A 13,704-nucleotide genomic window follows, 5' to 3' on the forward strand; every position below is an offset into this window, starting at 1 on the left:
TTTCTATATATCGGTCTCCATATACTTATATTGTTGATTGTCCCACTACTTTTGATTCTGCTACCTGCTCTTTGTAGATCAATGACTGTCAAGGCAGGCACATTTAGAGATGTAGCATGGTCTATAGATATAAGGTTCTGGAATTTTCCTGACTGGTCATACGTTTTCCACCAAAGCAATAGCCACCTCTCTAGTTTTTGGTTGGTGCTTCTGGAGTCACATGTACTTTTGTAACTGCTCTAGAATAATTAGGCGAAAAGACTGATTCTGCAACTGAACTTAAAATGGATTGGTGGAGTGTTTGTAAAAATCAACTCATATAGTAAACTTTGGATAAATACAAATGGTGCATAAATAAAAGTATTATAAGTACATACAATATAAACAGAATGATGTATTGACAACTGGTTAATGCACAATAGTCAGTATCCAGATTCCTTCAGCAGATTTTTCAAGATTCTGCAGCAATTATGTATGCAGATTGCATATTTGAATAATTGTTTTTAAACTTTATAAAGTCATTTGTGTCCAGCTAATTTATTTGGTTCTTGATTGGAGGAAAAGAGATCTTGGTGATTGAGCCTGGGTAAGAAAGGGAAGGGATTTGGAAATGGAGAAGAGGGGGGAATCTCAAGAAAAATGAGGATCTAAGGCAGGAGGAGTAGAGGGATAAGGGATGGAGGCACAGAGTGATGAGAAGATGGGAGAAGCAGGGAGGATAAGGAAAGGCAATAAGGGCAGGGATCAGAATTGGGGTGGAAGAGGTGGAGAAGGAAGTAGGTAAGATTGGGGATAGAAGTTCTCAGATTTTGGGGGGTGGGGGATAACCAGAGAGGAGAGGGAAGTGGTCACTCCCCTGTCTTTAGCTCTGCTGCCTTTAACATCCATATCCTGGTCACTATTTTCCCCTTCTGTCTCTCCCCCAACCTCTCTCCACCCCCAGTTTGTATTGTCCCCATCCCACCTGTCTATATATACACACACATACCCAGCTCTTCACCCACCTCCTTCCTTCTCCATCACATACCCCATCTCCCAACCCCTTTCCCATAATACTATCACAACCTCCATCCTGTTTCACACAACCCAATATACCCCCTTCTCTTTCCTTTCTCTTCCTCTAGCCTATCCCCTTTCATCCCCTTTTCCTTTAGTCCCCCAGCCTTTCCCTGTTTCACACTATCAACCCCATCCCCTCTTTCCCTTATTCTCCCACTCCAGTCCCCCCACGTCCTCTGTTCCCACTAATGCTGGTCACCGCAAGGAAGAGTGATAGTACATCAGATCATGACTCCATTCTCTACCAGTTGGGCCTGATTGCTGCTTTCAACCTAAGAGCTATATGGTATCCTGTGACTGAAAGAGCAGTTGGGCCCAGCTGCAAGAGAAGGGAGAAGGTGCTGCCCGATGTACTGCTGCTCTCCCTATGCCACATGATGGATGAACACATGGTGGTGGGGGATTGGATGGGGAAGGGTTTTGATGATGGCATCTCTACCCGCCCAGGCTATACTGGATCCCTGGTCTTCATGATTCTATAGTGAACTGCAAATTTCGCAGGAAGGAGCATGGAATCCCTAAGTCCATGGAATCTTGGAGTCCTGGTGCATGTCAGAATCAAAATGAAGTTTATGTAATGCTTAGGGATGGAATCAAATAAGGCCTGACAAGGTAAGTAGCTTTGCTTTATGCTCTATTATTTGGCCCAGACTACAAGCCCCATATTGCTATTGTCAATATGGAAATGTTTCCCATGCAATTTCTATTACATTCTTTTTAGCTGCTTCTGCTGGCAGCATAACTTGCAATATATATTGATGAGTTCAAATGATTTAGTATCTGTTTTTCTCACAGGACAAGCAGGATGGTAGTCTTCACATATGGGTGACATCATCAGGATGGAGCCCAATCACGGAAAACTTCTGTCAATGTTTCCAGAACTTTGACTGGCCCCTACTGGGCAATCCCAGCATGGCACTAACCCTGCAGCCAGCAGGGGGTCCCCTTTCAGTCTTCTTTTTTCCGCGCAGCAGTAGCCTCGCAGTTTAGGAGCTCTGAACAGATTCCTGACAGGAATTTTCCTCACGGACTTATTTAAAATTATTTTGCCCCACAGGGGTCCCTCTAACTTTTCTCAGGCCGCGGTACTCCGGTAAGTTTTTCAACGATTTTCGTCGATTACTGTCGAGTTTGGCCCTCGCGGCCTACTGGCCTTCGACTGTACCGCGGCTCGATTTTTTCTATGGCCATGGCGTTGGGTTTTCGTCGGTGCCCGGACTGTACTCGCACCATGTCTATCACAGACCCTCATGGAGTCTGTGTAATGTGTTTAGGCCATGAATATGATGTCCTGACTTGCATCAAATGTGCCCTTATGACACCAAAAGGTCGCAAAGCCAGAATGGAGAAGATGGGGACTCCTTTTCCGTGCTCACACCCCGACGCTGTCCATCGCATAGACGTCATCGGAACCGGCACCGTCGAAGTTGCACCATCGACAACCGTCCGGTGACCGCCCGCCATCGATGTCTTCACGGCCATCGACTCCCGTTTCTCCCCCTCAAGATCGAGGGGATCGAAGTGAGAAACATCGCCATCGGCATCGTAAGTCTCGGACCGTCGAGGGAGTGAAATCATCGACCTCGCCACTGTCCGAGCCACCATCGAAGAAGCCCCGTCCCGACCACTCCTGCGACCGGGACATAGAGGCCACCCTCACCCGATCGGGGTTTGGGAGTAGCGATTCCGCCTGTAAAGTTGGTCCCTCCGATTGTGCCTCAGCCTCCCTCTTCCGTCACGGAGCCGGAGCTGATTGCCCCAGGTCTCCGGGAAGAACTGGACCGGCTGGTCCAGGAGGCCATCGACAAGGCGATGTAACGACTCCAGGTCCCTCAGACACCGGCACCGAGAGTGGAACCAGTCACCGACCCGATTCCAGCAGCGCTGGCACCGCTGCTATCCCGGATGGAGGCGCTCATGACTGCCCTTCCACTGGTAATTCCCGGGTCTCCGGTGGCCCCGGTGCGCTCCCCGATGACAGCTTCATCGGGAGGAGAAACACCGTTTCGCATTCCTCCTTCAGGGGTATTGCCTCAGCCATCGATGCCATGTCGTCCCTCGCCACAGATTCATTCATCGGGAGCGATGCGCCATCGATGCCTTCGATGCCAGCACCAATGCCCCCCAGGGCGTCCACGGTGCCCCGGTGATTCCTTCGATTTTCTCGGAGCCTCAGCCGGGCCCTTCAGGTATCCAACCCCCTTCTCGTCCTACAGGTCAGCCTGCTGATCCTTATGACACCTGGGGTGATGATACTTCCACAGACACCGATGATTTACCTTCACCTCCTTCTCCTACTGAAAGTAGAAAGTATTCTCCTCCAGAGGACCTTTCTTTCATTAATTTTGTGAAGGAAATGTCAGAATTGGTCCCTTTCCAGCTTCAGACAGAGCAAGATGATAGGCACCAGATGATGGAGCTTCTCCAATTCCTGGATGCCCCTAAAGTGATCACTTCTATTCCCATTCATCAAGTTCTTCTTGACCTCCTCAAAAAGAACTGGGAAAACCCTGGATCCATTGCCCCAGTACACAGAAAGGCTGACACTACTTATCTGGTATAGTCAGCCCCTGGCTTTCAAAAATCTCAGCTTGACCACCACTCAGTTGTGGTGGAATCGGCTCAAAAGAAAGCAAAAAGGACGAAACCACAATCATCTACCCCTCCTGTCAAGGAACACAAGTTCCTCGACAATATTGGTCGTCGAGTGTTCCAAGGGGCCATGCTCATTTCCAGGATTGCTTCTTACCAGCTGTACATGACCCAATACAACAGGGTCATTTTCAAGCAAATACAGGACTTCTCTGAAACCCTGCCTGACCAATTTCAAGAACATCTTCAAACCCTTGTCAACAAGGGGTTTGAGGCAGGAAAGCATGAGATAAGAACAGCTTACGATATCTTCGACACCTCCACTAGGGTGTCTGCAACTGCCATTTCGGCAAGACGCTGGGCCTGGCTCAAGTCTTCTGACCTTCGCCCAGAAGTACAAGACAGGCTCTCTCTGACCTTCCCTGTATAGGAGATAATATGTTCGGTGAACAGATTCTGCAAATAGTGGCTGAATTAAAGGACCATCATGAGACCCTCAAACAGCTCTCATTGATACCTTCTGACTTCCCTTCTAGACAGCCCTTCAAGAAGGACTCTAAGAAGTCATTCTTCCGCCCAAGGAAGTACTATCCTCCACCAACAAGGTCCCGAGTTACGAGGCCTTATCAAAAATCTCAGCCTCGCCAGCCCCGGAAGCAAAAGCCACAAGCAGCTCCCCAGCCGGGGCCTGCTTCAGCTTTTTGACTTTCCCTTGGAGAGCAGCAGCCCGATCCCTCTGCCAGGCATACCAGTGGGAGGTCGATTGTGCCACTTTCACAGCATGTGGCAATCAATCACAACCGACCAATGGGTGCTAGCAATCATTGCTCAGGGTTACCTCCTGAACTTTCTTACTCTTCCACCGGAATCACCACCTCTACAAGCGTGGAGAGTAACCGACCACTCTGTCCCTCTGGAGCAGGAGGTTTCTCTTCTTCTCCAGTTAAGAGCAATAGAACCCGTCCCTCTTTCGCAACAAGGCCTAGGGTTCTATTCCCGGTACTTTTTGATCCCCAAAAAATCCGGGGGAGTTGGTCCAATTCTGGACCTACGTGCTCTCAAGTACCTACAGCAAGAAAAGTTAAAGATGGTAACCTTGGGCTCGCTTCTACCTCTTCTGCAAAGAGGAGACTGTCTCTGCTCTCTGGACCTTCAGGATGCATGCACACACATTGCGATAGCTCCAGGTCACCGCAAGTACCTCAGGTTTTTAGTAGGCCCAAAGCACTATCAATATCGCGTCCTTCTGTTCGGCCTAGCATCAGCACCACGAGTCTTTACCAAATGTCTCATGGTTGTCGCAGCCTTTCTCAGGAAAGAAGGTGTTCACGTCTTCCCCTATCTAGACGACTGGTTAATCAGGGCCCCAACCCAGCAAGCCGCTCGATCGTCCCTGGATTTTACCCTACACACTCTAATTTCTCTAGGATTTCTCGTCAGTTACGAGAAATCCTATTTAGTCCCATCTCAAACCTTATCGTTCATTGGGGCAGACTTGGACACCTTACAGGCAAAAGCCTTTCTACCTCAACGAATGCAAACCCTCGTGTCCCTCACTCATCAGTTGCAGTCTCAGTATACAGCAACAGCTCGACAATTCCTTGTCCTTCTCGGACACATGACGTTCTCAGTCCATCTCACACCAATGGCCCGCCTGGCCATGAGAGTCATGCATTGGACTCTGAGGTCACAATGGACTCAAGTGACTCAGCCTCTGTCAACCATTGTCCACATCACCGACGCACTCCGTCTGTCTCTCACCTGGTGGAAAGATCAGAACAATCTCCTCCAGGGACTGCCTTTTCACCTGCCAGATCCTCAACTCATTCTCACCACAGATGCTTCCAACCTTGGCTGCGGAGCTCATGTGAATGATCTTCAGTCTCAAGGATTTTGGTCTCCAGAGGAAGCCAAACACCAGATAAATTTCCTGGAGCTTCGAGCGATGCGATATGCTCTCAGAGCTTTTCAGGATTGCCTATCAAATCACGTCATCCTGATTCAGACGGACAACCAGGTGGCCATGTGGTACATCAACAAGCAGGGAGGCACAGGCTCCTTCCTTCTGTGTCAGGAAGCTGCGCAGATTTGGGCGGAAGCGCTCTCCCACTCTATGTACCTCAGGGCCACCTATTTGCCGGGAGTGCACAATGTCTTGACAGTCATTTCTTCCAACCGCACAAGTGGTCTCTCAATCCCTCCGTAGCGACCTCTCTCTTCCAGCAATGGGGTCATCCCCAAATAGACCTCTTTGCGTCCCCTCAGAACCGCAAGGTGGACAATTACTGCTCCCTCATTGGGAGCGAGCGCTCTCAGCCCAGAGATGCATTCTCCCTCTCGTGGACAGCCGGTCTGCTTTATGCATTCCCTCCACTTCCTCTTCTCTCGAAGACTCTCGTGAAGCTCCATCAGGACAAGGGAACCATGATCCTGATAGCACCTCACTGGCCACGCCAAGTATGGTTTCCCATACTCCAGTATCTCTCCATCCGCAGGCACGTTCCCTTGGGAACGCACTCGCTTCTGATCACTCAGAACGACGGATGTCTACGTCTTCCCAATCTTCAGGCCTTGTCCCTGACTGCATGTATGTTGAAAGGTTAATTCTTCAACCACTTAACCTTTCAGATTCGGTTTCTCATGTCCTGATTGCTTCACGAAAGCCGTCCACAAGAAAATCTTATTCCTATAAATGGAAAAGATACACATCATGGTGTTCTTCGCAATCCCTTGATCCCTTTTCCTGTCCAATCCCAAGGTTTTTGGACTATCTCTGGCATTTATGTAGCAGTAATGAAGACGCATCAGGCAGCTTTCATGGCAGGCAGGAAGAGAAGGGGTTGAGCACACCTCAGCGCCCTCTTTTATTGTACATTCATACAAAGGCAGATGTGTCATTACATGATTGGCTACTTTCCCCATAGCAACAGACGAGTCTCTACACTATTGGCTTGGCTCAGGGGGTGTGCACGGATCATTTCATTGGCTGCTGAATTCTATACCTCCTGTCTTTATCCTGCCTCTGACTAGGGAAAACCCAGCCCTTCTTTCAGGCTATCAGGGTTAATTATAAGCTAGAGAAATACATGACAGTCAGGTATCCTTTCCCAGGCAGAGACTTAAGCACAAGTGATGCTTTTATTCAGGCAAAGGTCAGGGAGAAGGGAAGTTAATGTTTAAACCCTGATGAAATGGCTTGCTGGAAAAGCTTATAATTCCCACAATTTATGGGAATCAGGTCTAAAGACCTCTTCCATCAGAATGCATGTCAGTGCGGTAGCCGCCTTCCATAAAGGTGTTGGATGTCCCTATATCGGTACAACCCCTCGTAACACGTTTTCTTAAAGGCTTGCTCCATATCAAGCCACCTTTACATCCTCCGATCCCTTCTTGGGACCTTAATCTGGTTCTCGGTCGGCTCATGAAACCAACATTCGAGCCTCTTCACTCCTGTGACCTAAAATATCTCACATGGAAAGTGATTTTCCTTTTGGCTATCACTTCACCTCGCAGGGTTAGTGAGTTACAGGCCCTAGTTACCTATCCGCCTTACACTAAACTCCTGCAGGATCGGGCGGTACTCCACACTCACCCTAAGTTTTTGCCTAAGGTAGTTTCAGAGTTTCACATTAATCAATCCATCATTTTACCTATCTTCTTTCCCAGGCCCCACTCCAACCCAGGGGAACAGGCTCTGCATACCCTTGACTGTAAACGGGCTCTAGTGTTCTACCTAGAGACCGTACAGTTGCCCACAGGAAGAGCACTCAGTTATTCGTCTTTCCATCCCAACAAACTAGGGCAACCTGTGGGTAAGCAGACTCTCTCCTCCTGGTTGGCGGACTGCATATCTTTTTGCTATCAGCAAGCAGGCATTCCTTTTCAAGACCGTGTTAAAGCACACTCTGTGAGGGCCATGGCGACTTCAGTAGCACACCTACGATCGGTGCCGCTTCCTGACATTTGCAGGACTGCCACCTGGAGTTCTCTCCACACTTTCGCAGCCCACTATTGCCTAGACAAAGCCGGAAGACAAGATTCCATCTTCAGCCAATCTGTCCTGCGTAACCTATTTCCAACGTGACGTACCAACACCCTTCCGCCTGCCCGGTGGGGTTCAGGATGCCCTCTACCAAATTCCACCCCAGTTGTTGTGCCTGTTGCACGCCGTTGGGTACATTTGGTGCATGTTCGGACATCCTCAGCTCGGTACTCACCCATATGTGAGGACTACCATCCTGCTTGTCCTGTGAGAAAGCAAATGTTTCTTTCCTGGCGTGTAGCCAGATGGACTCAGAACGAATGGGTATAGTATGCTCGTGCTAGCAGTTGGAGACGGATCTGACGTCAGCACGGGTGTATATATATCCCCACAGGAAGCGTAGCAACTTAGTAATTTCCGTCTCCAAAGCAGTTTGGAGAGCCTGCACGCTCGCTGAGCGTGTTTTCCAAATCTACTTTCTATTTTCTACATTCTACTTTCTTTCAATTACAACTTCTACAACATCGAGCCCCGCATTCCTGCGGTGATACCCTAAGGTCCCTCCCCCAGTAGAGTTTCCCGGGGTGATTTCCGTGATCCTCCGGAGGTTTAAGTCCTCGGTCCGGTGGCCGAATCGCGGCAGGGACGTAGCCCCCGGGCGAGGTTCGGGTGAGGCATACGAGGCGCCTCGGTCCTGGCGTGGACGAGGCAGCGGGTGCATATCCTCAAATGCGGCGGTGAAGGTACTTGCCCTCTCCCCCCGCAGCCGGAGACCGCCCGGGTTCCAGCCGGGAAGCGCCGAGGATCAGGTAAGGCGTACATCTCTTATTTCTGGTCTCCGAGGAACAGAGGATCGGCGGCGTGGCACGCCGTGGAGGGTGCCGTTTTGTGGGCCTTGTTCAGGTATTGAGCGCCTGTAATAGGCGCAGCTCTATGACTAAGCGCATATTATATTCCTTATTGTGCGTATATTGCCTTATTACTGAGAGCATATTGCATACCACTGAGCGTGTATTGCTAACCGCTTATTGCTGAGAGCCTATTGAAAGCCATTGAGCGTGTATTGCTAACCGCTTATTGCTGAGTGCCTATTGAAAGCCATTGAGTGTGTATTGCTAACCGCATACTGCTGAGAGCCTATTGAATGCCATTGAGCGTGTATTGCTAACCGCATATTGCTGAGAGCATATTGCATACAATTGAGCGTGTATCCCTGATCGCCTATTGCTGAGAGCATATTGCATATCATTGAGCGTATATTGTTAGCCGCATAGGGCTGAGCGCTTGTCTATATTGCTGCCGCATATTATTCTTCAGCGCCTGTTGTATTAAGCGCATATTGCTGCCGCATATTATTACGCGCCTCTTATATTAAGCGCATATTGCTGCCGCATATTATTGTGCGCCTATTCTCTTAAGCGTATATTGTGGCCGCTTTTCATTCAGCGCATACTTTTCAATGGAACAGAACGCCTCAGCGTCTTCAGCGGGGGCGCTGCCTGCCTCCGGTTTTAAGGCCCTCGGCCTCTGCTCCGCATGCCAGCTTCGAGCCACGCACAGTGAAGAGCCAGACTCCCTATGTGCCCAATGTGAGGAGGCCGTGGGACCCTCGGGCCAGGACCAGTCTCAGCCACGATTTGCTGACAGTTCCCCAGGGGCTACCCCAGATTTAGCGGGCAGTCTCGACCAATCTGGAATCCCGGGGGATCTTGTACCCTGGCGATTAGAGGCTGCTTCAATTTCCTGGGTGGATCTCTTTAAGGGGATTCATGCCTTTGTACAGATGCAAATGGCTTCCCGTCCAGGCCCTGCGGTTCCTGCTGTTCCTATTCCTGCTGTTTCTGCGGTGGCTGCGACTGTGGTGGCTGCTGCGGCTGCCGCTGCGGTGGCGGCTCCTGCGGCTCCTGTTCCTGGACCCTCACGCCCTTATCGTGAGCGGGACCTCCCGCCGCTGGACAGTCCAGATCAATCAGACCAGGAGGTTTCACCGGACGAGTCCGAACTCCCAGACGAGAGGGAACTTCCCCCAGGGATTGAGCCATATAGAACCATGAGGCGGTTCTTCCCTAAAGAGGATCTCTCCGACCTGGTGTCTCAGTGCCTGGCGGAGTTGGATATTACAGGTCCCAGCGCTACGGTACCCTCTGCGCAGAACCCCCTGCTGGAAGGTCTTCGTCCTACAGCCCGCCATTTTCCATTCTTGCAAGCAGCACAACAACTGATAGATTTAGAATGGGCGGCACCAGCGGCTTCCTTCAAAGGGGGCCGGGCCCTGACGGACATGTACCCATTGGCACCGGCTATCCAGGACCTGCTGGCGTGCCCTCAGGTGGACGCCTTGATTAGCGCTGTGGTCAAGCGCACTACCATTCCAGTTGAAGGGGGGACGGCCCTCAAGGAGCCTCATGACCGGCGACTGGATGCCATTCTGAAACAGACCTTTGAGGTGGCAGCTCTATCTTTGCGGATCGCAACCTGCTGCACAGTGGTGACGCGTGCCTGTTTGTCACAGGTCAGGAACAACGCTCCAGCAGCTGACATGGAGTCAGCTCTCTCATTCCTCACGGATGCTGCATCAGACCTAGTCCGGACAACAGCCAAGGGGATCTCATCCTCCGTAGCCGCCAGGAGGCAGCTCTGGATCCGGAAATGGTCAGCTGATGCGCCTTCAAAGACACGCCTCACCAGATTGCCCTTTAAGGGCTCTTTCCTATTTGGCAGCATCCTTGATAAACTGGCCAGTACATGGGGCGCCTCTCCAGTGCCTAGACTGCCGGAAGATCGGTTCAGAAGGAGCCAGCGCGCCTTTCCAAGGCCCTCCAGGGGCAGGAGTTCACAGCGCTTCGTTCCCTACAGGAGTTGCTACCAGGAACCTCGTCCTCAGGCCCGGAATCAGTCCTTTCGGACCAAGCAGCGCAAGAGGGGAACAGGCCCGGGCTCAGGTCCTGGCCGCGCCTCACAATGAGAATCCACCTATCCATCTGGGGGACGGAGCCATAGGGGGCAGGTTAACCCTCCTCTACCCCAGATGGGTCGAGATTACGTCGGACCAGTGGGTCCTCGCCATCATCCGAGAGGGGTATTATCTGGATTTTCATCTCCTCCCTCTGGACAGGTTTGTGGAATCTTCCTGTCCCACACACAAGAAGGCAGCATTGGAAGCTACCCTGGCGAGGCTCCTGTCCTTGAAAGCCATCATCCCAGTACCTGCCTGGGAAGTGAATTCTGGACACTATTCTATTTATTTCATGGACCCAAGAAAGGGGGCACCTTTCGGCCCGTACTGGACCTCAAGTCAGTCAATCGATACTTAAGAGTCCCGAGGTTTTGCATGGAAACTCTGCGCTCCGTCAAGAACGCAGTACAGCCAGGAGAATTCCTCACGGCATTAGACTTGTCGGAAGCCTACCTGCATATCCCGATCCATCCGGATCATTTGAACCCATGCAGCATTGGACACTGTCCTTATGAAAATGTAGGAGACCCCATACTCAGGCTCCACAGTGGCGTGAAACAACCTAAAATGCAGAATGAAGAAGTCTCCAGGATAAGGAATAGTACAAACTCTCCTGTAATTCCATAGTAGCAGAGAGTGCTATGAAAAAGACAAAAGACTCTACTTCATTCGAACATACTTCTGGGGAAAGATCAGCATATCTTAGACAACTTTGGAAAAAGTGTCTTTCAGGGCACAATGCTGACCTCAGTCACGCAGCATCAGTTCTATATAGTTCAATATATCTACGACTGCATGCAGAACGAAAACCCTTCATCAAGACTGAGATAGGTGAGCTGTCTTCCCTACCTCCTCTCTGCGATTTGGAAGCCATCCTACACCTTCTCTGGACAGTTTCAAGTCCTTTGATGCCACAATAAGAGCATTTGCTTACGTAAGTGCAGGATGCATGGCCTGGCTAAGAGACTATGCTCATGAGAAATTTGCCGATCAACCCTATCTAGGAGATAACTTGTTTGGGGAGGGGGAAAAAAGCCCAAATCAAGGAACAGAATGTAGCAGTACAAGCCCTATTTACAACAGCAGAATCCTTCAGCTAGAAGGCTATATGTCTTCCAAATGTTCTTATCTCAGGAGATTATATAAATCTTATCGATACTGCTTGCCTCAACCAACACATTGGCAACAGTCTCAGCCAGTACCGGCTAGAGGGCATCCTAGAGAACGCTCACAGCAAAAACCTAAACAACCGCAGCAAAACCTGGGCAAAGTTTTCCATCAACAAGAAGATAACATCCATACTACAAACAAAAGGCAAAATTCAGCACTTTTCAACATTCTGGAATAATATATACAAAGATCATTCCAAAACCCAGCCACTAAACCCACATACAGCTATTCCACCTCCTGACCCGGCACATCTACTACTTCTGCAGCAGGAGGTGAACCAACTTGTACTGCAAAATGTGGTTCAAATAATACCCTCTATCCTTCACGTTTGGGGATTCAACGTTCAGTATTTTTTTATTCCAAAAAAGACCGGCAGTATCTGACCAATGTTGGATCTTGGTAATCTCAATCTTTATCTTAAAAAAAAATAAAAAAATTTCAAAATATCTGAGCATGATTCTCCCTTTCATTCATCAGAATGATTGGAAGTGCTCCCTGGATCTCAAAATGCTTATGCACATATCCTGATATACCCCTCTTTTTGGCATTACTTGTGCTTCAAAGTGGGAACCTGCCACTGTCAGTACAAGGTCCTTCCATTTGGGCTATCTGCATTCCAAAGAATCTTTACGAAATGCATTGTAGTGGTCCATCTACGATGTCAAGGGATTAGAGTTTTCCCTTATCTAGATGACTGGTTCTTAGTAGCCCCCCATCAAGGGACATACTTCAAGCACACTTCCAATTATCTGTCAACACTCTTCAGTAACTTGGAATCATGATAAAGTTCCAAAGGTCAGTTCTTCAGCCCAGACAGTGACTTCAGTCCATAGAAGTCATCATAGACATGATTCAAGAACAAGCCTTCCTGCCTCCAGAAAGGTTGTAACTCTTGTACAAGATAGCCAACACATTGTTGAAATCAGTGTACAACAGCTTGTTGAATCCTTGTGCTTCTGGGTCACTTGGTGGCTGCAATTTGTTGTTCCATTTACATGCCTGCAATGACTTCAGTGGGGACTGAGGTCTGAGTGGAACCAAATCCTTCAGCCCACTTCATAGGAAAATAACTCACCTCACATATGAAGGAAGAAATACGTTTGTGGTTACGACCATCCATAATGCAGAAGGTGTTCCACTACAACCAGTATCGGATCAGATAATACTAGTTACAGATGCCTCCACTGTGGGTTGGACTGGTCGGCTCAGGAAAGGAGTTTCCAAATTTGCTAGAACTCGAAGCAATGCAATATGCCCTTCAAGCATTCAATTACATCCTCAAAGAGAAAAATGATACAGACAACCAAGTAGCCATGTTCTATGTGAACAAACAAGGTGGAACTGGGCTATGGACACCATGCCAAGAAGCCTTAAAAATATGGCCCTGGGCAAATCCAGAACAAGGCAACTCTCCAGGCATCTTACTGCTGGGTATTGAGAACATAACAGCGGACAGACCAAGCAGAATATTCTGCCTGCACAAATGGTCAAACCAAAATGTAGCAGATTAACTATTCAGATCTTTGTGACCAAGCAGAACTGAAAACATCAATTCTGCTCCATCCAATCCAGTCTCATGCGTGGAACATGGGCTTCGTTTATGCTTTTCCTCTAGTACCACTCATTTCGAGGACCGTACAGAAACTGATGCGAGAACAAGCCACCATGATTCGTTAGTCTCCCCATGGCAGAGACAAGTGTGGTATGTGTACCTCATTCAGTTCTACATAGTCCTTCCAGTACAACTGGGAGATGATCCCTCCCTTTCTATCCCAGGTAGACTAAGTTCGCTGCACCCGATGCTGCCATCCCTCAATCTGATAGCATGGATGTTGAGCAAACACTCTTGAAACAATGGTCCCTTACAAACCCGACTCAGGATGTGCTTCTCTTAGCTAGAAAATCATCTACTAGATGCAATTACTTATTTCAATGGAAATGTTGT

The 13,704-nt window shown here is 49.2% G+C and overlaps 1 protein-coding gene across 4 annotated transcripts in view; it reads left to right on the top strand.

Moving 5' to 3' along the window:
- The window catches only part of MAP3K21 (mitogen-activated protein kinase kinase kinase 21), a 211,103-nt gene that overhangs the window by 177,392 nt on the left and 20,007 nt on the right, over positions 1–13,704 (top strand). The window lies entirely within an intron of this gene.

This window comes from Rhinatrema bivittatum, chromosome 3 (genome assembly GCF_901001135.1).
Source record: "Rhinatrema bivittatum chromosome 3, aRhiBiv1.1, whole genome shotgun sequence".
NCBI lineage: Eukaryota > Metazoa > Chordata > Amphibia > Gymnophiona > Rhinatrematidae > Rhinatrema > Rhinatrema bivittatum.